The sequence below is a fragment of the Poeciliopsis prolifica genome, unplaced genomic scaffold (assembly GCF_027474105.1).
Source record: "Poeciliopsis prolifica strain line A6 unplaced genomic scaffold, Auburn_PproV2 SCAFFOLD274, whole genome shotgun sequence".
NCBI classification, from domain to species: domain Eukaryota; kingdom Metazoa; phylum Chordata; class Actinopteri; order Cyprinodontiformes; family Poeciliidae; genus Poeciliopsis; species Poeciliopsis prolifica.
The window spans coordinates 36720-61646 of NW_026562649.1; the positions used below are offsets into that span (position 1 = coordinate 36720).

At 41.4% G+C, this 24927-nt stretch overlaps 1 pseudogene; it reads right to left on the reverse strand.

The window, feature by feature from the left end:
* Nucleotides 1-2316: 2316 nt before the first annotated feature.
* Nucleotides 2317-23207, reverse strand: LOC129357651 (growth hormone receptor-like; annotated as a pseudogene).
* Between the last annotated feature and the right edge of the window lie 1720 nt (nucleotides 23208-24927).

A 24927-nucleotide genomic window follows, 5' to 3' on the forward strand; every position in this document is an offset into this window, starting at 1 on the left:
AGACGGGTTAGCCGCAGCTAAAGACGGGTTAGCCGCAGCTAAAGACGGGTTAGCCGCAGCTAAAGATGGGCTAGCTTCAGCTAAAGACGGGTTAGCCGCAGCTAAAGACGGGTTAGCCTCAGCTAAAGACGGGTTAGCCGCAGCTAAAGACGGGTTAGCCTCAGCTAAAGACGGGTTAGCCTCAGCTAAAGACGGGTTAGCCGCAGCTAAAGACGGGTTAGCCTCAGCTAAAGACGGGTTAGCCGCAGCTAAAGACGGGTTAGCCGCAGCTAAAGACGGGTTAGCCTCAGCTAAAGACGGGTTAGCCTCAGCTAAAGACGGGTTAGCCTCAGCTGAAGACGGGTTAGCCTAAGCTAAAGACGGGTTAGCCTCAGCTAAAGACGGGTTAGCCGCAGCTAAAGACGGGTTAGCCGCAGCTAAAGACGGGTTAGCCGCAGCTAAAGACGGGTTAGCCTCAGCTAAAGACGGGTTAGCCTCAGCTAAAGACGGGTTAGCCGCAGCTAAAGACGGGTTAGCCGCATTAGAAGGATGCATTGGGCTCACCAGCAGTCGATCAGCATCGTTCTCATGCAGTGACTGATTGTTTAAGGGTTATATTCAACTACGTCTCTTGAGAGAAGGAGGCAAACAGAGGCATGAAGGTGAGAATGAGTTCTTATTTACTGTGATGGAAAAGCACTTTGAGCCGACCACAAATCAGTAACAACACGGCTCTACAGAGGAGGTGAAAGGTCAACAGAGACCCTGATAAGAGACAGAAAAACGCTTCCAGGTCCACAAAGCAACGTTACATCATTATCACAAGAAATAAGCCTTTTCTCAGGTACAGCTCGTTTAGGCTTCAGGATACTTTCAGTTCATGTGATCCAAGTCAAGACAATTGAACATTTTTACTTATTGATCACTACTATTGCATTGGCACCAAGTCACCATTCAACTTACAATCAAACATTTCAATAATTCAATACAATCCAAAACAAATTCAAGAATTTTTATTGCCTCAACCCAAAGATGTTTATATAAGATATTTCCCCGCCACAAAGCAACACACTTCCTGTTACGACCGGCTTCCTGTTATGACCAGCTTCCTGTTACGACCAGCTTCCTGTTACAACCGGCTTCCTGTTACGACCAGCTTCCTGTTACAACCGGCTTCCTGTTACGACCAGCTTCCTGTTACGACTGGCTTCCTGTTACGACCGGCTTCCTGTTACGACCTGCAGGCATTCTAACATCAGAAGCGATCAGAGGGGACAAAGTGGTATGAAACACCAGAGACAAAAGGCACAACGAGAGACGAGGACGACCACAGGGAGACGGCAGAGTCCCAAAGTTTCTGGTTATTCACTGGGCTCACATCAAACACCAAAAGGTCACAGGGTCATCTACAAGATTGTGTTTAGAGTTTTTATCCAAACTGGAGGAGTGTCAGTGGCTCTGCTTTTGTGCATGAAGGAACATTTGGCTCAATTTTCTAAAAATACTGCAGCTCTGACCTGAGAAACAGAAAAGACGTCAACCAGCTGCGGTTCAGCGGTTCTGGTTGAAACGGTCCAGACTTCAGCACATCGACCGGACCTGCAGGTCGAGAAGAACCTGCTGCAGCTAACAGGAAGGGCGACGGACCGCTGTTAGCCTCAGACCTTATTTGGAAATGGACCGTTGCACTCCGGAAGTGAAGGGGGCGCTATTTCCTATATTATACATGAGCTTTCGTTTTTATTTTCTTAGAAATCTGTGATATATTTTTTTATATTTTTATCTTTAGGAAGGATTTTCACTCTCAGCAGGTATTTAACTCTCTCTCTTATTTACTTCAGCTCACAGTTTGTAAACTAATTCTGTAGCTTTCGGCATTCTTCTAAATCTGCTATTTAGTCGCATCTTTTTGGCCTGATGCTGCCTCTAGTGGCGAGGGGAGGTAATACAACTAATGTAATTACATTACTAAATAGCACAAAGTTCTTATTGTTCAATATTAATTCTGGTAATACTGGAACGGTAAAATATAAATTCCCTCTCAGAACAACATATCTTTTCATTTTCTTAAGGAAGTAGAGATAATTAAATGAGATAAACAAAACCTGAAAGTGATTCCAGTTTCTCTCGATGGCCAACCTGTTTGAAACTGGAACATTTTAAATTCCTGGTGTCGTTCCTGGACATTCAGCTCCACTTTGCAGAAAACACTTCCTGTATCTTTAAGGACTTTCTCAGAGACGCCATCTTTAAGAGGATCTGGTGATCTCAGGGTTACCCAACTAGAGCTTGTTGAGCTAAAATGTTCAAACTTAACATTTAACTTGAGTTTAACTCAAGTTAAAACAACATTTTAACTCCAGTTTGAACTTTTCATCTCCTCGGCTGGTTCCGTCTCATGAGCTGCAGATTAACAAACTTTTAATGAAACTTTCACTGGCAGGTAAAACAGCAGGTAAATGGTGGTGAAACCAGAACCAACTTTATCTCAACTGTTTGCTGAAAGATGATGGAAGATGCAGGAATATTTTAGCAGAGAGCATCCATCCTCTTTCTTCATCAGTTTGACCTCTGACCTCATGAAGCCGTTTCTGTTTTCCTCTGGTAATAACAATCTATTAGAAATCATTTATTGACAGGGCAATAATTATTCTTTACCAGCTAAATGATAATATTTACCTGCAGCTTGCTGAGTGTTTTACTCTATTCATAAATTATTGATAATGTGATTCTATGAATAGGATTTATTGTTTTAGAGTTGAAGGAAAATTTCCATGTTGATAAACTAAATAATTTTTCCTAAATATGAGTCTCGACCAACATAAAGTCTCAGAATAATATAGATGGCAGCGTAAAAACTAAAATGTGAATCTTTGCTTGTATCTGTTTAATCTCAGTCCAGCTGAGATCGGTCATGGAGCGCTAACATGCTACGCTAACAGAGTCACACGGAGCTGCAGAGTTTTCTCAGTAGAATCGTTTAAAGCCAATTAACTAATAATAACCCTAACCAGTCCTCATTCTGAGAAAACTGGGCATCATGTGCTGATTCTCAGTGGTTTTATGGAATCTGCTGGCATAAAAATGATAATGGACCTTATGGGCCCGATTCCATTCCTCTCATGTTCTGGGTCATCAGCGATTCTCATCCCTGCACATGGATAATCAAGGAGCGGCTGCTTCTGCAGAGCGAAGTGGGAATAAAATGAGGTTTTATCCGAGCGACGGGAAACAACGGGAAATAAACCCAGGAAGTTCTGGATGTAGAGAACCAGAATCCTCTCCGACCAGCGCCACCACTTCCTGTTTCCTGAGAAAGACCAAGCTTGAAACTCTGAAGTATCCGGGTCCATTTCAAATGGACTGCAGAACCCAGAGTTCACAGCAAAGCAGTCCACACTCCTGACCAGTAGGTGGCGCTAATTCTTCATATGCTTAAAGCCAACAGCCATTAAAACAAAGAAGAAGAAGAAGAAGAAGAAGAGTTCAGGATGCCCAGCTCCTCCTGGTGGAGTGACCAGAACCAGAACCAGAACCAGTTCAATGTCTTGTTAGAAACTTCTAGTTAGATTTCATGTGAATGCATCAATAATTGTGTTTTTCACGCCCACAGTAAAGATGGCTGCCAACACAGGCTGAGCAAAAACAGAGCGGTCCAGAACCTCGGTCCAGACCTCGGTCCAGACCTCGGTCCAGAACCTCGGTCCAGACCTCGGTCCAGAACCTTGGACCTATTTGGTGTTGTCCGGGCTGACGGGCAGCAGCGGGTCGGCGTCGTCGCTCTTGTCGTCGCTCTTGTCGTCGCTCTTGTCGTCGCTCTGGTTCTGGTTCTCCGCCAGCCTCTTCTTCTCCTTCTCTCGCTTGGCGGCATCCGGACCGAGCGGCAGCAGGAAGTCCTGGCAGTATGGCGCCGGCAGACACGGCACCAAGTGGACCTCGCCGCTGTCCCTCATCAGCTGGACGCAGGTGTAGAAGTCCTGGACCGGAGCGCGGGCCGGATCTGGAGCGGAAACGGAGGCGTCGGGAACGCCGAGGCGCTCCATCGTGTTGTAGTCTGATCCGGGAACGAACGCCGTCTCGGGCTGTTGCCACAGAGACGGCGCGTCCTGCAGCACAGTGTAGGGCTCGGGCGCCACGGCGCGGTACGGCGCCACGGCGCGGTACGGCGGCGGGCTCTGGACGCCGCCGTCCTGCGGCGCGCTCAGGTAGATCCCGTCAGCGCTCACCTGGTCCCACATCTCCAGCGAGTAACTGGGAGGCCGGTATCCGTGGAAGTTACTGAAGTGACGGTTGATTTCATCAAAGTTCCCCTTCTAGACACACAAAGACAAGACAAGGAAGGGCCGGGGTCACAACTAGCAGACAGGGCACAATGACGCGACTACGTTTCCCAGGATGCATCACCTTCAGAAGCAGAGGGTCAATGCCCATGATCCGTGGCTTGGGAACAGGCGGCAGGAAGTAGTCTTTTATTCTGGAGGGACAAAGCAGAATCTGGAGTCGTCTTCTCTCCAGAGCGGGAAGGTGGCGCCCTCTCTGGCCGCACCTTGACATTACAGCTCCCTCACCTCCTGCTCTGAGGAATCACCCCGAAGGCCACGACCAGCAGAGCCACGGCTCCCACCACCAGAACCAGAACCAGAACCAGGACTTTACCTGCACAGGAGAACATGACCTCTCTTCACTTTAGAAACCATTTCCTCACACTCAGGTTGCCGCCACAGAAACCCCGAGTCATACCTGCAGGCGGCCTGTTGGGGACGCTCATGAGCAGCGCAGCACTCCATTTGCTCCACAGCCGTGAGTTGCGGGAGCGGCAGCGGACCCGAATCACGTAGTCGCCGGGTCGCAGGCCGAGCAACTCCACATGCGGCTCCTGCAGAGGATGCTTCACCTGCGGACAGAAACGGCGGCGTTCAGCCGGTTCACCGGGACCAGCAGCCATCAGGACTTTCACCGTCAGCGTGGCTCCTAAACCCAAGTTAGCAGCCAGTCACTCCATCGGCACCAGTCAGCTCAGTGAACCCAGAGGAACTCAAACTGGTCGTCCTGTTCAGAAGCACCATGAAGCGGACCCAACCATCCAGAGTTCCTCTCTACTGTCGGTTTAAAGAGGAACCTGCGGACTCGGCCGCGTACCTTCCAGTTGTGGGTCTCGCCGACGCGTCGGTACTGCAGCTCGTACACCAGAGTGATCCAGCCGTAGCGTACGTGCTCAGGAGCCGGGTACGTCCAGGACAGCAGCGCGCTGTGGCCGACCTCGTCGCCGCCGGCGTCGCTCAGGTTGAAGCTCAGGTTGACCGGAGCCTCCATCTCCACTGGAGGACAGAGAAACTGCATGAGGAGAGGCCTGGAAGACCAGAATGCCTGCTGTCAGGTTGGCCATGAGCTGAGGAACCCAGGGAACCAATGGAACCAATGGAACCAATGGAACCCAGGGAACCAATGGAACCCAGGGAACCAATGGAACCCATGGAACCAATGGAACCCGGGGAACCAATGGAACCAATGGAACCAATGGAACCCGGGGACCAATGGAACCCGGGGAACCCAGGGAACCAATGGAACCGGATGGAACCAATGGAACCCAGGGAACCAATGGAACCGGATGGAACCAATGGAACCCAGGGAACCAATGGAACCCAGGGAACCAATGGAACCCAGGGAACCAATGGAACCGGATGGAACCAATGGAACCCAGGGAACCAATGGAACCGGATGGAACCAATGGAACCCAGGGAACCAATGGAACCGGATGGAACCAATGGAACCCAGGGAACCAATGGAACCGGATGGAACCAATGGAACCCAGGGAACCAATGGAACCCGGGGAACCAATGGAACCCAGGGAACCAATGGAACCGGATGGAACCAATGGAACCCAGGGAACCAATGGAACCCGGGGAACCAATGGAACCCAGGGAACCAATGGAACCGGATGGAACCCAGGGAACCAATGTAACCGGATGGAACCAATGGAACCCAGGGAACCAATGGAACCCATGGAACCAATGGAACCGGATGGAACCAATGGAACCCAGGGAACCAATGGAACCCATGGAACCAATGGAACCCAGGGAACCAATGGAACCAATGGAACCAATGGAACCCAGGAAACCAATGGAACCAATGGAACCAATGGAACCCAGGGAACCAATGGAACCCGGGGAACCAATGGAACCCAGGGAACCAATGTAACCGGATGGAACCAATGGAACCGGATGGAACCAATGGAACCGAATGGAACCAATGGAACCGGATGGAACCAATGGAACCGAATGGAACCAATGGAACCCAGGGAACCAATGGAACCGGATGGAACCCAGGGAGCCAATGAAACCCAGGGAACCAATGGAACCAATGGAACCGGATGGAACCAATGGAACCGAATGGAACCAATGGAACCGGATGGAACCAATGGAACCGAATGGAACCAATGAAACCCAGGGAACCAATGGAACCCATGGAACAATGGAAGCGGATGGAACCAATGGAACCAAATGGAACCGAATGGAACCAATGGAACCCAGGAAACCAATGGAACCCAGGGAACCAATGGAAACTGGATGGAACCAATGTGGCCGACCTCGTCGCCACATTGGTTCCAAGACAGCATTGTTTTCCACCTGCAGAGGTAACATGGCTCTGCCTCCGTCAGCAGCCTGACGTCAGACAACGTTAGTCAGTAATTGGTCTCAGACTCAGGAACCGGCCGATTCTCCTCAGACCAGGTTTACTGGGTTCTCCTGGTTTTCCTCCATCTATTGCCTGGATAAACAACAAGATTTGGTTGATTTTATTCTTAACTTGGTCCATAGTTTGTGAAATTGCCATTGATCTCCAGTAGCAACTGAAGTTGCGGGTTTATCCTGACATCACATACTGACTCTTCATCTGCTCCGTCTAACCAGCGACTAAACCGTTGTTTCCTGTTCTGGTTATTAAATCCTGAATTATTCTGTGATGATCTGATTTTATGCTCCATCTGAGTCGAGACGTAAACTCAGAGGTCGGGCTGAAGGTGGAGGAGCCACTTTATTGGACGAGCTCCAACATGAGGAGACGTGACCTTTGTGGGGTCGCCTGATAAGAAGCATCTGAGACAAGCTCAGTGTTCACCATGGCAACCGTATGGCAGCGCCAATAAAGCTCACAGGAAGTAGTCTGTGACTGGTCCAGGAAGTAGTCTTGACTGTCCAGGAAGTAGACTGTGACTGGTCCAGGAAGTAGACTGTGACTGGTCCAGCAAGTAGTCTGTGACTGGTCCAGGAAGTAGTCTGTGACTGGTCCAGGAAGTAGTCTGTGACTGGTCCAGGAAGTAGTCTGTGACTGGTCCAGGAAGTAGACTGTGACTGGTCCAGCAAGTAGTCTGTGACTGGTCCAGGAAGTAGTCTGTGACTGGTCCAGGAAGTAGACTGTGACTGGTCCAGGAAGTAGACTGTGACTGGTCCAGGAAGTAGACTGTGACTGGTCCAGCAAGTAGTCTGTGACTGGTCCAGGAAGTAGTCTGTGACTGGTCCAGGAAGTAGACTGTGACTGGTCCAGGAAGTAGACTGTGACTGGTCCAGGAGAAGTAGTCTGTGACTGGTCCAGGAAGTAGTCTGTGACTGGTCCAGCAAGTAGTCTGTGACTGGTCCAGGAAGTAGTCTGTGACTGGTCCAGGAAGTAGTCTGTGACTGGTCCAGGAAGTAGTCTGTGACTGGTCCAGGAAGTAGTCTGTGACTGGTCCAGGAAGTAGTCTGTGACTGGTCCAGGAAGTAGACTGTGACTGGTCCAGCAAGTAGTCTGTGACTGGTCCAGGAAGTAGTCTGTGACTGGTCCAGGAAGTAGACTGTGACTGGTCCAGGAAGTAGACTGTGACTGGTCCAGGAAGTAGTCTGTGACTGGTCCAGGAAGTAGTCTGTGACTGGTCCAGGAAGTAGACTGTGACTGGTCCAGGAAGTAGACTGTGACTGGTCCAGGAAGTAGACTGTGACTGGTCCAGGAAGTAGACTGTGACTGGTCCAGGAAGTAGACTGTGACTGGTCCAGGAAGTAGTCTGTGACTGGTCCAGGAAGTAGTCTGTGACTGGTCCAGGAAGTAGACCGTTCCCAACAACAGCAGGTTGTTGGTTCCTGATGAAGCTCATAGTATGATGATGAGGATGATGACCAAGAACGGTTCAGTGACAATAATAAAACTATTTCATTGGTAAAAACACATCCAGCACATTTCTGCTGTGGGTCAAAAGGTGACTGACTGAACTAAAGGGTCAAAGGTCATCCAAGGAGCTGATAAAGTCTGGTAGCTGCTAGATTAGCATGGACTAGACCTGCAGATTAAATCTTTCATATAAACTTCAAACTGAAGAAGAGCAGCTGTGATATGCTGGATTATAATCTGGAAATATAATCCTAGATTAAAATAAACAAAAACAGCAGGGACCCATGCAGAAAAACCACAATCCTCACTCGATATAATCCAGTTTAATCCAGTCAGTCTGGTCCTTCCTGGATATAATCCAATTTAATCCAGTCAGTCTGGTCCTCAGTGGTTATAATCCAGTCTAATCCAGTCAGTCTGGTCCTCAGTGGTTATAATCCAGTCTAATCCAGTCAGTCTGGTCCTTCCTGGATATAATCCAATTTAATCCAGTCAGTCTGATCCTCAGTGGTTATAATCCAATTTAATCCAGTCAGTCTGGTCCTCAGTGGTTATAATCCAGTTTAATCCAGTCAGTCTGGTCCTCAGTGGATATAATCCAGTTAATCCAGTCAGTCTGGTCCTCAGTGGTTATAATCCAGTTTAATCCAGTCAGTCTGGTCCTCAGTGGTTATAATCCAGTTTAATCCAGTCAGTCTGGTCCTCAGTGGATATAATCCAGTTTAATCCAGTCAGTCTGGTCCTCAGTGGTTATAATCCAGTCTAATCCAGCGCTCACCGATCTCTGCCACGTCCAGGCAGTGCTGCTGGGATGTGTAGTTCCTCTGGGGCGTCATGGCCGTCACCGTCATGCAGTAGTACGTCCAGATGGACGTGGTTCTTTGTCGAAGTAGCAGCTGTGGACTCCGCCGGACGTGTAATCTGGACACTCAAGTTCTGGTCCCATTCTGAAAGGCAGAGGAAGACGTGTCAATCCGGATAATCTGTGGTTGGAGTTCTTGTTCCTCCAACAGGATGAGGTCAGATTCCCTGAAGGTGAAAACGCAGGCAGTGGATTAACAGATTACGTTTAATCCCACAGAGACAAGCTGCTGATTCTTCAACATGATCAGAGAAGGAAGATAAAATCCATAAAGCAGTATTTAATCCAGCACAGCACCGATAATCTGATCTTTTCAAAGGGTGAGAGGTCGAATCAACGCAAATAATCCATCAGGAACCAAAACCAGAAAAATACTAAAAGAACCAAAAACAGAACAAAAACCACGAGAGAAACTAAAAACCTGGAGACAGAAACACGAACAAAACCTGGACCGAACTGGTAAATATGGAGAACTGGTAAATATGGACCAAACTGGTAAATATTAACTAAACTGGTAAATATTGACTAAACTGGTAAATATGGATTAAACTGGTAAATTTGACTAAACTGTAATATGGATTAAACTGGTAAATATTGACTAAACTGGTAAATATTAACTAAACTGGTAAATATTGACTAAACTGGTAAATATTAACTAAACTGGTAAATATTGACTAAACTGGTAAATATTAACTAAACTGGTAAATATTGACTAAACTGGTAAATATTGACTAAACTGGTAAATATGACCAAACTGGTAAATATTGACCAAACTGGTAAATATGGACTAAACTGGTAAATATGGATTAAACTGGTAAATATTAACCAAACTGGTAAATATTGACTAAACTGTAAATATGGACCGAACTGGTAAATATTAACCAAACTGGTAAATATGGATTAAACTGGTAAATATTAACCAAACTGGTAATATGGATTAAACTGGTAAATATTAACCAAACTGGTAAATATTGACTAAACTGGTAAATATGAATTAAACTGGTAAATATTAACCAAACTGGTAAATATTGACTAAACTGGTAAATATTAACTAAACTGGTAAATATTGACTAAACTGGTAAATATTAACTAACTGGTAAATATTGACTAACTGGTAAATATTAACTAAACTGGTAAATATTGACTAAACTGGTAAATATTAACTAAACTGGTAAATATTGACTAAACTGGTAAATATTGACTAAACTGTAAATATGGACCAAACTGGTAATATTGACCAAACTGGTAAATGGACTAAACTGGTAAATATGGATTAAACTGGTAAATATGGACCGAACTGGTAAATATTGACTAAACTGGTAAATATTAACTAAACTGGTAAAATTGACTAAACTGGTAAATATTAACTAAACTGGTAAATATTGACTAAACTGGTAATATTAACTAAACTGGTAAATATTGACTAAACTGGTAAATATTGACTAAACTGGTAAATATGGACCAAACTGGTAAATATTGACCAAACTGGTAATATGGACTAAACTGGTAAATATGGATTAAACTGGTAAATATTAACCAAACTGGTAAATATGGATTAAACTGGTAAATATTAACCAAACTGGTAAATATTGACTAAACTGGTAAATATGAATTAAACTGGTAAATATTAACCAAACTGGTAAATATTGACTAAACTGGTAAATATTAACTAAACTGGTAAATATTGACTAAACTGGTAAATATGGACCGAACTGGTAAATATTAACCAACTGGTAAATATGGATTAAACTGGTAAATATTAACCAAACTGGTAAATATGGATTAAACTGGTAAATATTAACCAAACTGGTAAATATTGACTAAACTGGTAAATATGAATTAAACTGGTAAATATTAACCAAACTGGTAAATATTGACTAAACTGGTAATATTAACTAAACTGGTAAATATTGACTAAACTGGTAAATATTAACTAAACTGGTAAATATTGACTAAACTGGTAAATATTAACTAAACTGGTAAATATTGACTAAACTGGTAATATTAACTAAACTGGTAAATATTGACTAAACTGGTTAAATATTGACTAAACTGGTAAATATGGACCAAACTGGTAAATATTGACCAAACTGGTAAATATGGACTAAACTGGTAAATATGGATTAAACTGGTAAATATTAACCAAACTGGTAAATATTGACTAAACTGGTAAATATGGACCGAACTGGTAAATATTAACCAAACTGGTAAATATGGATTAAACTGGTAAATATTAACCAAACTGGTAAATATGGATTAAACTGGTAAATATTAACCAAACTGGTAAATATTGACTAAACTGGTGAATTAAACTGGTAAATATTAACCAAACTGGTAAATATGGATTAAACTGGTAAATATTAACCAAACTGGTAAATATGGATTAAACTGGTAAATATTAACCAAACTGGTAAATATGGATTAAACTGGTAAATATTAACCAAACTGGTAAATATTGACTAAACTGGTAAATATGAATTAAACTGGTAAATATTAACCAAACTGGTAAATATGGATTAAACTGGTAAATATTAACCAAACTGGTAAATATTAACCAAACTGGTAAATATGGATTAAACTGGTAAATATGGATTAAACTGGTAAATATGGACCAAACTGGTAAATGGATTAAAACTGGTAAATATGGATTAAACTGGTAAATATTAACCAAACTGGTAAATATGGATTAAACTGGTAAATGTGGATTAAACTGGTAAATATGGATTAAACTGGTAAATATGGACCAAACTGGTAAATATGGATTAAACTGGTAAATATGGATTAAACTGGTAAATATGGACCAAACTGGTAAATATGGACCGAACTGGTAAATATGGACCAAACTGGTAAATATTGACTAAACTGGTAAATATGGACCAAACTGGTAAATATGGATTAAACTGGTAAATATGGATTAAACTGGTAAATATGGATTAAACTGGTAAAATGGATTAAAACTGGTAAATATGGACCAAACTGGTAAATATGGACCGAACTGGTAAATGGACCAAACTGGTAAATATTGACTAAACTGGTAAATATGGAAAACTGGTAAATATGGATTAAACTGGTAAATATGGATTAAACTGGTAAATATGGACCGAACTGGTAAATATGGATTAAACTGGTAAATATGGACCAAACTGGTAAATATGGATTAAACTGGTAAATATGGACCGAACTGGTAAATATTAACCAAACTGGTAAATATTAACTAAACTGGTAAATATGGACCAAACTGGTAAATATTAACTAAACTGGTAATATGGACCAAACTGGTAAATATTAACTAAACTGGTAAATATGGACCGAACTGGTAAATATGGACCAAACTGGTAAATATTGACTAAACTGGTAAATATGGACCGAACTGGTAAATATGGATTAAACTGGTAAATATGGACCAAACTGGTAATATGGATTAAACTGGTAAATATGGATTAAACTGGTAAATATGGACCGAACTGGTAAATATTAACCAAACTGGTAAATATGGATTAAACTGGTAAATATGGATTAAACTGGTAAATATGGACCGAACTGGTAAATATTAACCAAACTGGTAAATATGGATTAAACTGGTAAATATTAACCAAACTGGTAAATATGGACCAAACTGGTAAATATTAACCAAACTGGTAAATATTGACTAAACTGGTAAATATGGGTTAAACTGGTAAATATGGACTAAACTGGTAAATATTAACCAAACTGGTATATGGACTAAACTGGTAAATATTAACCAAACTGGTAAATATTGACTAAACTGGTAAATATGGGTTAAACTGGTAAATATGGACTAAACTGGTAAATATTAACCAAACTGGTAAATATTGACTAAACTGGTAAATATTATCTAAACTGGTAAATATGGATTAAACTGGTAAATATGGACTAAACTGGTAAATATGGACCGAACTGGTAAATATTAACCAAACTGGTAAATATTGACTAACTGGTAAATATGGACTAAACTGGTAAATATGGACCGAACTGGTAAATATTAACCAAACTGGTAAATATTGACTAAACTGGTAAATATGGACCAAACTGGTAAATATTGACCAAACTGGTAAATATGGACTAAACTGGTAAATATGGATTAAACTGGTAAATATTAACCAAACTGGTAAATATTGACTAAACTGGTAAATATGGACCGAACTGGTAAATATGGACCAAACTGGTAAATATGGATTAAACTGGTAAATATTAACCAAACTGGTAAATATGGATTAAACTGGTAAATATTAACCAAACTGGTAAATATGGATTAAACTGGTAAATATTAACCAAACTGGTAAATATTGACTAAACTGGTAAATATGGATTAAACTGGTAAATATGGATTAAACTGGTAAATATTAACCAAACTGGTAAATATGGATTAAACTGGTAAATATTGACTAAACTGGTAAATATTAACTAAACTGGTAAATATTGACTAAACTGGTAAATATTAACTAAACTGGTAAATATTGACTAAACTGGTAAATATTAACTAAACTGGTAAATATTGACTAAACTGTAAATATTAACTAAACTGGTAAATATTGACTAAACTGGTAAATATTGACTAAACTGGTAAATATTGACTAAACTGGTAAATATTAACTAAACTGGTAAATATTGACTAAACTGGTAAAATTAACTAAACTGGTAAATATTGACTAAACTGGTAAATATTAACTAAACTGGTAAATATGGATTAAACTGGTAAATATTGACTAAACTGGTAAATATGGACCAAACTGGTAAATATGGACCAAACTGGTAAATATGGACCAAACTGGTAAATATGGATTAAACTGGTAAATATTAACCAAACTGGTAAATATTGACTAAACTGGTAAATATGGACCGAACTGGTAAATATTAACCAAACTGGTAAATATGGATTAAACTGGTAAATATTAACCAAACTGGTAAATATGGATTAAACTGGTAAATATTAACCAAACTGGTAAATATTGACTAAACTGGTAAATATGAATTAAACTGGTAAATATTAACCAAACTGGTAAATATGGATTAAACTGGTAATATTAACCAAACTGGTAAATATGGATTAAACTGGTAAATATTAACCAAACTGGTAAATATGGATTAAACTGGTAAATATTAACCAAACTGGTAAATATTGACTAAACTGGTAAATATGAATTAAACTGGTAATATTACCAAACTGGTAAATATGGATTAAACTGGTAAATATTAACCAAACTGGTAAATATTAACCAAACTGGTAAATATGGATTAAACTGGTAAATATGGATTAAACTGGTAAATATGGACCAAACTGGTAAATATGGATTAAACTGGTAAATATGGATTAACTGGTAATATTAACCAAACTGGTAAATATGGATTAAACTGGTAAATGTGGATTAAACTGGTAAATATGGATTAAACTGGTAAATATGGACCAAACTGGTAAATATGGATTAAACTGGTAAATATGGATTAAACTGGTAAATATGGACCAAACTGGTAAATATGGACCGAACTGGTAAATGGACCAAACTGGTAAATATTGACTAAACTGGTAAATATGGACCAAACTGGTAAATATGGATTAAACTGGTAAATATGGATTAAACTGGTAAATATTGACTAAACTGGTAAATATGGACCAAACTGGTAAATATGGACCAAACTGGTAAATATGGACCGAACTGGTAAATATGGACCAAACTGGTAAATATTGACTAAACTGGTAAATATGGATTAAACTGGTAAATATGGATTAAACTGGTAAATATGGATTAAACTGGTAAATATGGACCGAACTGGTAAATATGGATTAAACTGGTAATATGGACCAACTGGTAAATATGGATTAAACTGGTAAATATGGACCGAACTGGTAAATATTAACCAAACTGGTAAATATTAACTAAACTGGTAAATATGGACCAAACTGGTAAATATTAACTAAACTGGTAAATATGGACCAAACTGGTAAATATTAACTAAACTGGTAAATATGGACCGAACTGGTAAATATGGACCAAACTGGTAAATATTGACTAAACTGGTAAATATGGACCGAACTGGTAAAATGGATTAAACTGGTAAATATGGACCAAACTGGTAAATATGGATTAAACTGGTAAATATGGATTAAACTGGTAAATATGGACCGAACTGGTAAATATTAACCAAACTGGTAAATATGGATTAAACTGGTAAATGGATTAAACTGGTAAATATGGACCGAACTGGTAAATATTAACCAAACTGGTAAATATGGATTAAACTGGTAAATATTAACCAAACTGGTAAATATGGACCAAACTGGTAAATATTAACCAAACTGGTAAATATTGACTAAACTGGTAAATATGGGTTAAACTGGTAAATATGGACTAAACTGGTAAATATTAACCAAACTGGTAAATATGGACTAAACTGGTAAATATTAACCAACTGGTAAATATTGACTAAACTGGTAAATATGGGTTAAACTGGTAAATATGGACTAAACTGGTAAATATTAACCAAACTGGTAAATATTGACTAAACTGGTAAATATTATCTAAACTGGTAAATATGGATTAAACTGGTAAATATGGACTAAACTGGTAAATATGGACCGAACTGGTAAATATTAACCAAACTGGTAAATATTGACTAAACTGGTAAATATGGACTAAACTGGTAAATATGGACCGAACTGGTAATATTAACAAACTGGTAAATATTGACTAAACTGGTAAATATGGACCAAACTGGTAAATATTGACCAAACTGGTAAATATGGACTAAACTGGTAAATATGGATTAAACTGGTAAATATTAACCAAACTGGTAAATATTGACTAAACTGGTAAATATGGACCGAACTGGTAAATATGGACCAAACTGGTAAATATGGATTAAACTGGTAAATATTAACCAAACTGGTAAATATGGATTAAACTGGTAAATATTAACCAAACTGGTAAATATGGATTAAACTGGTAAATATTAACCAAACTGGTAAATATTGACTAAACTGGTAAATATGGATTAAACTGGTAAATATGGATTAAACTGGTAAATATTAACCAAACTGGTAAATGGATTAAACTGGTAAATATGGATTAAACTGGTAAATATTAACCAAACTGGTAAATATTAACCAAACTGGTAAATATGGATTAAACTGGTAAATATGGATTAAACTGGTAAATATGGATTAAACTGGTAAATATGGATTAAACTGGTAAATATGGACCAAACTGGTAAATATGGATTAAACTGGTAAATATGGATTAAACTGGTAAATATTAACCAAACTGGTAAATATGGATTAAACTGGTAAATATGGATTAAACTGGTAAATATGGATTAAACTGGTAAATATGGATTAAACTGGTAAATATTAACCAAACTGGTAAATATGGATTAAACTGGTAAATATGGATTAAACTGGTAAATATTAACCAAACTGGTAAATATTAACCAAACTGGTAAATATGGATTAAACTGGTAAATATTAACCAAACTGGTAAATATGGATTAAACTGGTAAATATGGATTAAACTGGTAATATGGACCAAACTGGTAAATATGGATTAAACTGGTAAATATGGATTAAACTGGTAAATATTAACCAAACTGGTAAATATGGATTAAACTGGTAAATGGATTAAACTGGTAAATATGGATTAAACTGGTAAATATGGATTAAACTGGTAAATATTAACCAAACTGGTAAATATGGATTAAACTGGTAAATATGGATTAAACTGGTAAATATTAACCAAACTGGTAAATATTAACCAAACTGGTAAATATGGATTAAACTGGTAAATATGGATTAAACTGGTAAATATTAACCAAACTAAATATGGATTAAACTGGTAAATATGGACCAAACTGGTAAATATGGATTAAACTGGTAAATATGGATTAAACTGGTAAATATTAACTAAACTGGTAAATATGGACCAAACTGGTAAATATGGATTAAACTGGTAAATATGGATTAAACTGGTAAATATTAACTAAACTGGTAAATATGGATTAAACTGGTAAATATGGACCAAACTGGTAAATGTGGATTAAACTGGTAAATATGGATTAAACTGGTAAATATTAACCAAACTGGTGAATGTGGAGCATCCCTCACCATCACTCAGACACGGAGAAACCAGTAAAAGAAGCTGAACTGGTTTCCTGGACAGCCGTGGAGTTGGTTGACGCCGTTGCCGTTGCCTGTACTGTTGCTGTTGCCGATTAATTTCCGGCTGATGGAAATTGTTTCTCTGTTGCTGTCAGCGGTGTCTAATTAAAGCCCGTCCCTGCCAACGAGACGAGTCATGGGAGAGCTCCAGGCGACTCGGACGTCAGCAGGCACTCGCCCTGACGGGAGCCGTCAGGTTTCTAACGGTCAGAACCAGAACCAGAACCTTCCAGAGGCTGGAAGCAGACAAACCGCAGCATCGATTTGTCTGCATGTCCATCCGTTTGGAATGAAATCAGGCAGAAATCAGCTGATTTGCTCATTTTCAGCAGATAATCCCAGATTTTAATCTGCAGCTGAACCACAACGATGGAAGCGTCTGAGCCGCCATCCGGGGTTGAGGCGCAATCCAATCTGCGCTGATTAGCGCCGGCCCACGGGAGACCGGCCCGGTTCCACATACCGACCCTTTACAGCTTCATAGCAGAGGAGGAGGCTCAGCGACCCAGAAAGGTCGCCGCTCCGCCAACGCCACCTTCAGCCGGCCACTGGAACTACAGACTCACTCTTTGGAGTAGATGAAGACGTAGCTGGCCTGCTGCTCCACCGGGCGCCACCAGCAGGTGAAGTCCTCCATGTTGGCGGAGCGGCAGTAGTGGATCTGAGGCCTGGGGGCTGCAGGAGTCCCGGGGGCCCCGGGCTCTGCTGGAGGAACACAAACACTGTAAAAACACTGAGATTAAAACAACCATAAACAACCAAACTAAACCGATTCGATCAACTCTGGAAGAATGAGACTTGTACAACGAAAGACTTTGAGTTAATGACGCCGTCGTTCAAAACGTTTTGAGATTAAAAAACAATGACAGATTACGTTTGTGATGGTTAAAACCAAATAACTTCTCTGGTTTGAAGCAACTCCATTATTTTATGCTTTTAATTTGAAACTTCTCAGGAAGCAGCTCTAATTTTTACAAAAAAACTAAACATTTTATAGGATTTTATGATTTCTGTATCGAAAGGTTTTATCACAGCTAAAATAGTAGCCTTAGCATCTTTGTGGGTTAGCTTTAGCATCTCTGGGATTAGCCTTAGCATCTCTGGGATTAGCCTTAGCATCTCTGGGATTAGCCTTAGCATCTCTGGGATTAGCCTTAGCATCTCTGGGATTAGCCTTTGCGTCTCTGGGATTAGCCTTAGCATCTCTGGGATTAGCCTTAGCATCTCTGGGATTAGCCTTTGCGTCTCTGGGGGTTAGCTGTAGCATCTCACTGAGTGTCGTCCTCTTTCTGCCTTGAGGGGCGCCACTGGGCATCAATCCGGACTGTCTCATCAGAATGTCCTCTGGGTCCACGAAGTGGTCAGGATATCAGATTTCTCAGCCTAACACTGACCTTTAACCCTGAACACAGCACGCTATATTTTCAGCCTGTTCTGCAGATGAACCAGCAGCTGAAGTGTCGTCACAGATTATTGATTCCTTATCGATCGGGTGAAAGCGCCGCCTCTCTGCCTCCATTTACAGGAAACAAAAGTCGTTGAATTTCTTCAAAGCAGGAGAAAACGAAACGTTTGAGAGCAGAGAATCTGTCATGAAGCGATCGGTCGGGACAGAAATACAGCAACCAGACAGGCTGCGTGGGTACGACATGTTTTAACAAAGACACGAAACAAATAGACATTTTTCAGAAATCACTTTAAAATTTCTAAATAAATATAAACTTCTGTAAATTATAAAGATTTTAACTCGACAGACATTTGAACCAAAACTTTAAATACAGGGAATGTGATTAAACATGAATATCTATGATAGCAGGTGAGAAAATATTTCAATCTGATGATAAAAACTTTCATCCAAACTTCAACTAAAAAAAAAAATCAAGCCAGATCTGCAAACATCGTTTCTGTGACAAGTGTAGATTTGAACCAACAAGCAGCAGATGCTCCATCATTATTTCATCTGCGTTTGTTTGAACTTGTCTTTGGTTTGGCCACAGAAACGATGCAGGAAAACGAGCCGCGCTGCTGGGAACAGCGGCGGTTCTGAGTCAGCAGCAGTCGCAGCCAAACGGCCGCTGACGCCCCGCGGCGCAGCAGCAGAAATCAATGTGCAGCCGCCACGGCGCCCCGCTGCGCTTCCACCAAATCCATTTCTAATTGGATCCGTTCCCACCTCAACACAACGCATTTCAATCAGAGCAGGACGCACATTCAACTGGGAAGCTTTTCAACATGCACTTTCACTTCATTAGATCTGAGCCATAATTGGAAGATACAAACGTAGAATTAACAGCAACAGACCTTTACTGTAACACCTTTCAAATTTAGCCGTTTATATTTTGTATCAAAGTCGAATAATGAGAAACATCCAAACTGCAGAGCGACAGGAACGACTCAGCTTTTATTTTGTTCTTCCACAACTTCCTTTACAACCAACAAATCAGAATTAAGCAGAAATTCAGTTTGGAAAAGAATGAACAGACAAAAACGCTAGCATTAGCATGTTGCTCTTAACAGTAAGCATTATGCTCACATTAGGTAACACGCTAGTTAACAAGCTAATAATCTGATGCTATGCAGAAGTAGCTCAAACTATCTGCTGTGCTAACACGTTAGCTATTAGCAAGCACATAGCGTATTCATGGCAACAGAGCTTGTGCAAGCATATTAGCGTTAGCGCACAAGCTGTCAAAAATAAACATTGCATAGTGCAGAAAGGTTAGAGAATGTTCAACCTTATGCTAATACATTAGCCAACATGTTGCTAATAAAACTAGAAGCATTATGGAACTGCTAGTTATATTCTGTGCTAGCAACAGCTTACATGCCATCGCCAAATAAAATGCTAACATAACATCAAAATAATTCTAGCAGAAATGCTAGCATCAGCATGTACAGTATTAGTAGCCAACACTGCCTCATGTTGGTCAACACTAGCAGATCAGCATCTATATCAGCTTACTTTAACTGTGCTCTATGTCTGGCCTGCTGAATAATACTAGCATGTCCGCTAACATTAACAATCTGTTTGATTAAAGGCAAAGTCAACAATTACAGGAAATGCTAACGTGTTGGAAAACACTTACAGCAAAGCTACCATTAGCCTGCTGGCTAACTTAGATATATCAGAATCAAAATATTAATCATTGATGTTAATATAAGAGTAATTAAAATCTATTTTTGCTTTTCTGCTTTAAATGACTGGTAACTCATGCTAAACGATTTTTCAAAATATTTGTGCTAATGTAGAAAAAAAAACATTCAGTTTGAGTAAAACTCATTCGACGCAAAACAATTCTTCCTGAAGTTTGGTGAAAGTTAATAATGCCTGGAGGTTTGGTTTCTGAGGGGCAGTGAATGCATCGTCTCCAGTTGGAAGTAGTTTGAAGCTCCCTTTGTGAGCAGCGCGGCAGTCATGTGGCGCCGCGGCGGCTAATCCGTCAGGGAACAAACAAAGGCCTGGTGTTTAGCTTAAGAAGATCAGCAACAGGCAGAGCAAAGCATTCTGGGAACTCACCGCAGATCAAACACTCTTCCTCCCAACAGCGCCGAAAATCCAACACAGTGTCCGTGGAGACAAAACGTCTCCAGAAATAAGTCGATATGATTTGACCTCTCAGAGGTCAGGAACAGGAAACAGGAAATGATCAGAGAAACGGAGGCTTCCATAGAATCAGGATCTACAGAACCGGATCCATAGAATCAGGATCTACAGAACCGGATCCACAGAATCAGGATCTACAGAACCGGATCCATAGAATCAGGATCTACAGAACCGGATCCATAGAATCAGGATCTACAGAACCGGATCCACAGAATCAGGATCTACAGAACCGGATCCATAGAATCAGGATCTACAGAACCGGATCCATAGAATCAGGATCTACAGAACCGGATCCACAGAATCAGGATCTACAGAACCGGATCCATAGAATCAGGATCTACAGAACCGGATCCATAGAACCGGATCCATAGAATCAGGATCTACAGAACCGTCTATAAATGTCTACTGTCAACTTTGACGCTAACTGCTAGCTTGTGCTACACAGTAAAATAAAAAGGTTTCTCAAGCTTGAAAGTATAAAATGTTTACAGTTTTATTACAAGTTTCTTTTTGTTGCTTTGAACTGATTTTTGGTTCTGTTAAAAGGTCAGAGTTCACTTACATTCCTGCTTCTGAAAGATTTAGAAAAGTGACCAGAGCTGAAAGTTTGGCTCCTGATGATCAAAAATTTGAATTTGGACGAAGGTTAAATATTTAATATCGACCACCATGTTGCCACAGACACACACTAATGTTTTGGTCTGAGACAGGGGTCACCAAAACTTTGTGAGACTGGGAGCTTCTTCACGGGTACAGAGCAACACGAAGGACTACTTGTTTAATACAGTATATATAAGTATATATATATATGATCATATTAATGTCAGGACCACTAACAATAGTTATCAGTAATAATTTACCATGATAATTAATCGCTATTATGTGATCAGAAGTTTTTAGCTCACAGAGTTTTACGTTTGATTCCTTTTGGAGTTTTTCTCTGTGATTCTAAACTGACAACAAGTGACTGAAATAAACCAAATCAAACTGATGATTGTTGCAGTAACACCTGCAGCTGCACTGAGTACCTTGACATGTTCCTTTCAATAAAAAAGAAGAGTTATAGTTTTATTATCTAACCATCTGTTCTATTAGCAAAATTGTGGAAATAAAATATCTTTTGTGTCAAAACATATTAAACACACAAAGCTGTCAGTCTGAGGGTTGAGGAACCCCAAAGCCTCAGTCTTATTGGTCAGTTTGCTTTATTCATTTAACGGCTTTGCGTTTTTCTGCAAGCTAAAAATGAACCAGTTGGGTTTGAACCTCCTGTTCTACGTTCAGCCTGAGCTTCTGACAGTCTGCGCGGTTCTGGCGGGTCGCAGGTTTATAGCTTTGTTCTGGTTTGGCGAACCGAACAGCTGACGGATCCCGCTGGCTAAAACTATCACTGCACCTGACCTGCAAGAGCACAAGCTCCTCTCCAATGCGCAAAAATCAGCACAAACCTGAACCAGGAGCAGCGGATTTTATCCAGACGATGCTAAATAATAAAGACATGGAAGCGAAGCCTCCTCATCTCGGAAAGAGGTTCAGGTGTTGATTCCCAGATGCGCTACGAATAACATGTTTTGGCACAATTTATTTATTTTTCTTCACAATTTTGTTAATAGTAAATAGGGTTCAATAATAAGAAGTTATTCTTTTCTTTCTATACTTAAAGGAAAATGTCAAGGTATGCAGAGCGCAGCTGCAGGCGCATGCGCAGTTCTGAACTTGAACAGCAGGAAAGAGTTTTATACAGAAAGCAATTTATTTTAAACGTTTTTATCATTTTCCTCTTTTGAACTCTAAATATAAACAAACGTCATTACTTCAATGTAAAAACATTTAATTAAATTATTTTTTGGTCCCTAATGATAATGGCTGTTTTTAGAAGTGGCTCCACGGGCGCCTGAAAAGGTCCCTGCGGGCCCCGGGTTGGTGACCCCTGGTCTAAGACCTAGCATAGCATAGCATATCATAGCATAGCATATCATAGCATAGCATAGCATAGCATAGCATAGCATAGCATAGCATAGCATAGCATAGCATAAGCTTACAAAGCAGTGTAGCTCATGGGCAGCAGGAAACTCACCGTTGTGGAGTTTGGCCTTGTGAGCTCCTTCCTCACCGCTGCTGCCCCCCAGAGGAAGCAGAAAGAACAGCAGCCAGAGCATCCTGCCGCTGTCCGTCTGTCCGTCTGTCCGTCCGCTGACCTGAAACAGACACACTGAGCTCAAGACGCTTCCAGGCGGCTGTGGGAATGTCTGACGATCCTGAAGGACCAGAAGAAGAAATCCTCCAGAGAGCATCAGCGCGGCGGCCAGATTTCCTCTGAGCCTCAAACTCACCACCACCTCCTCCGGCCTGAACGTGCCACAGGGGGCGCTAGCGCTCCCCAAGCACACCCAACAAGCAGAGATTATTTCTGGAATGTTTCCATGGGACGTGTGTCGGTGTGAACGCATTGACCGCAGCAGAAATATTAATATTTATGAACCATGTTGCTGTATAACCGGGTTTCATCTGAAGAAGCTTGAATGAAAATGTTGCTTCAGCATCTGAAGTTTATTAATCATTTATGTTTTTGCTCAACCACAGATCAGAATTCATCATTAAATGATTAAAAAACCAGCTAACCTTCCTCTGCATAGCTGCTAGCTGCTCATGCCGCCATGTTGGTTTGGGAGCAGATGAGAGTTCACATCAGGACATTTCATATTTCCAAAACAAACCTTTAATCTGCTCCAGAAATCCTGATTTAGAAAAGAGTTCAGAGAAACAATCAGGAATTACTGGCCTACAAAGACGCTTTTCAGCTCATTTCTGCTGTTTCCTACCATTGCAGGGTAATCCACTCAGCTGGTCACTAACCTCAATGTTCTCTAATCTCTGACGTTCCAGGAATTAGACCCAGCCACCAGACCTGAACAACAATCTGAGCTGCAGCCGGTTCCTTCAGATGGAGCAGCTGGGAGAGGAAAGATGGAATCCTCTTATCCACTGGAGCGACGGCTGAGCATATGCAGCCTGACAGGGCAGGGAGAAACACACACACACACACACACACACACACACACACACACACACACACACACCAGGAGACCATCAAACAAGCAGATTTACACACATCACACTCTCCTGCACCAGCACACACATACACACAATCCCAAACCACACAAACTGTCTTCATGTATAGATCATCTGGGTCTGAACCAGAAAAACAAAATGCTGGAAGAAAGAGCTGAACCACAGGAGACACTCCCGGTCCTCCCGGTCCTCCCGGTCCTCTACCTCTACAGAATCCCAGAGACAAACCAACAACTTACTGTTCTGGACTGAAAGTCCAGAAACAAAATATAAATATGCTGGATGGTCGGTTGGTTGGATGGTCGGTTGGTTGGTTGGTTGGTCGGTTGGTTGGTTGGTCGGTTGGTTGGATGGTTGGTTGGATGGTCGGTTGGTTGGTTGGTTGGATGGTCGGTTGGATGGATGGTTGGTTGGTTGGATGGTCGGTCGGTTGGTTGGTTGGTCGGTTGGTTGGTTGGTCGGTTGGTTGGATGGTCGGTTGGTTGGATGGTCGGTTGGTTGGTTGGTTGGTCGGTTGGTTGGTTGGTCGGTTGGTTGGATGGTCGGTTGGTTGGATGGTCGGTTGGTTGGTTGGTTGGATGGTCGGTTGGTTGGATGGTCGGTTGGTTGGTTGGTCGGTTGGTTGGATGGTCGGTTGGTTGGATGGTCGGTTGGTTGGATGGTCGGTTGGTTGGATGGTCGGTTGGATGGATGGTTGGTTGGTTGGATGGTCGGTCGGTTGGTTGGTTGGTCGGTTGGTTGGTTGGTCGGTTGGTTGGATGGTCGGTTGGTTGGATGGTCGGTTGGTTGGTTGGTTGGTCGGTTGGTTGGTTGGTCGGTTGGTTGGATGGTCGGTTGGTTGGATGGTCGGTTGGTTGGTTGGTTGGATGGTCGGTTGGATGGATGGTTGGTTGGTTGGATGGTCGGTCGGTTGGTTGGATGGTCGGTTGGTTGGATGGTCGGTTGGTTGGTTGGTTGGATGGTCGGTTGGTTGGTTGGATGGTCGGTTGGTTGGATGGTCGGTTGGTTGGATGGTCGGTTGGTTGGATGGTCAGTTGGATGGATGGTTAGTTGGTTGGATGGTCGGTTGGTTGGATGGTCAGTTGGATGGATGGTCGG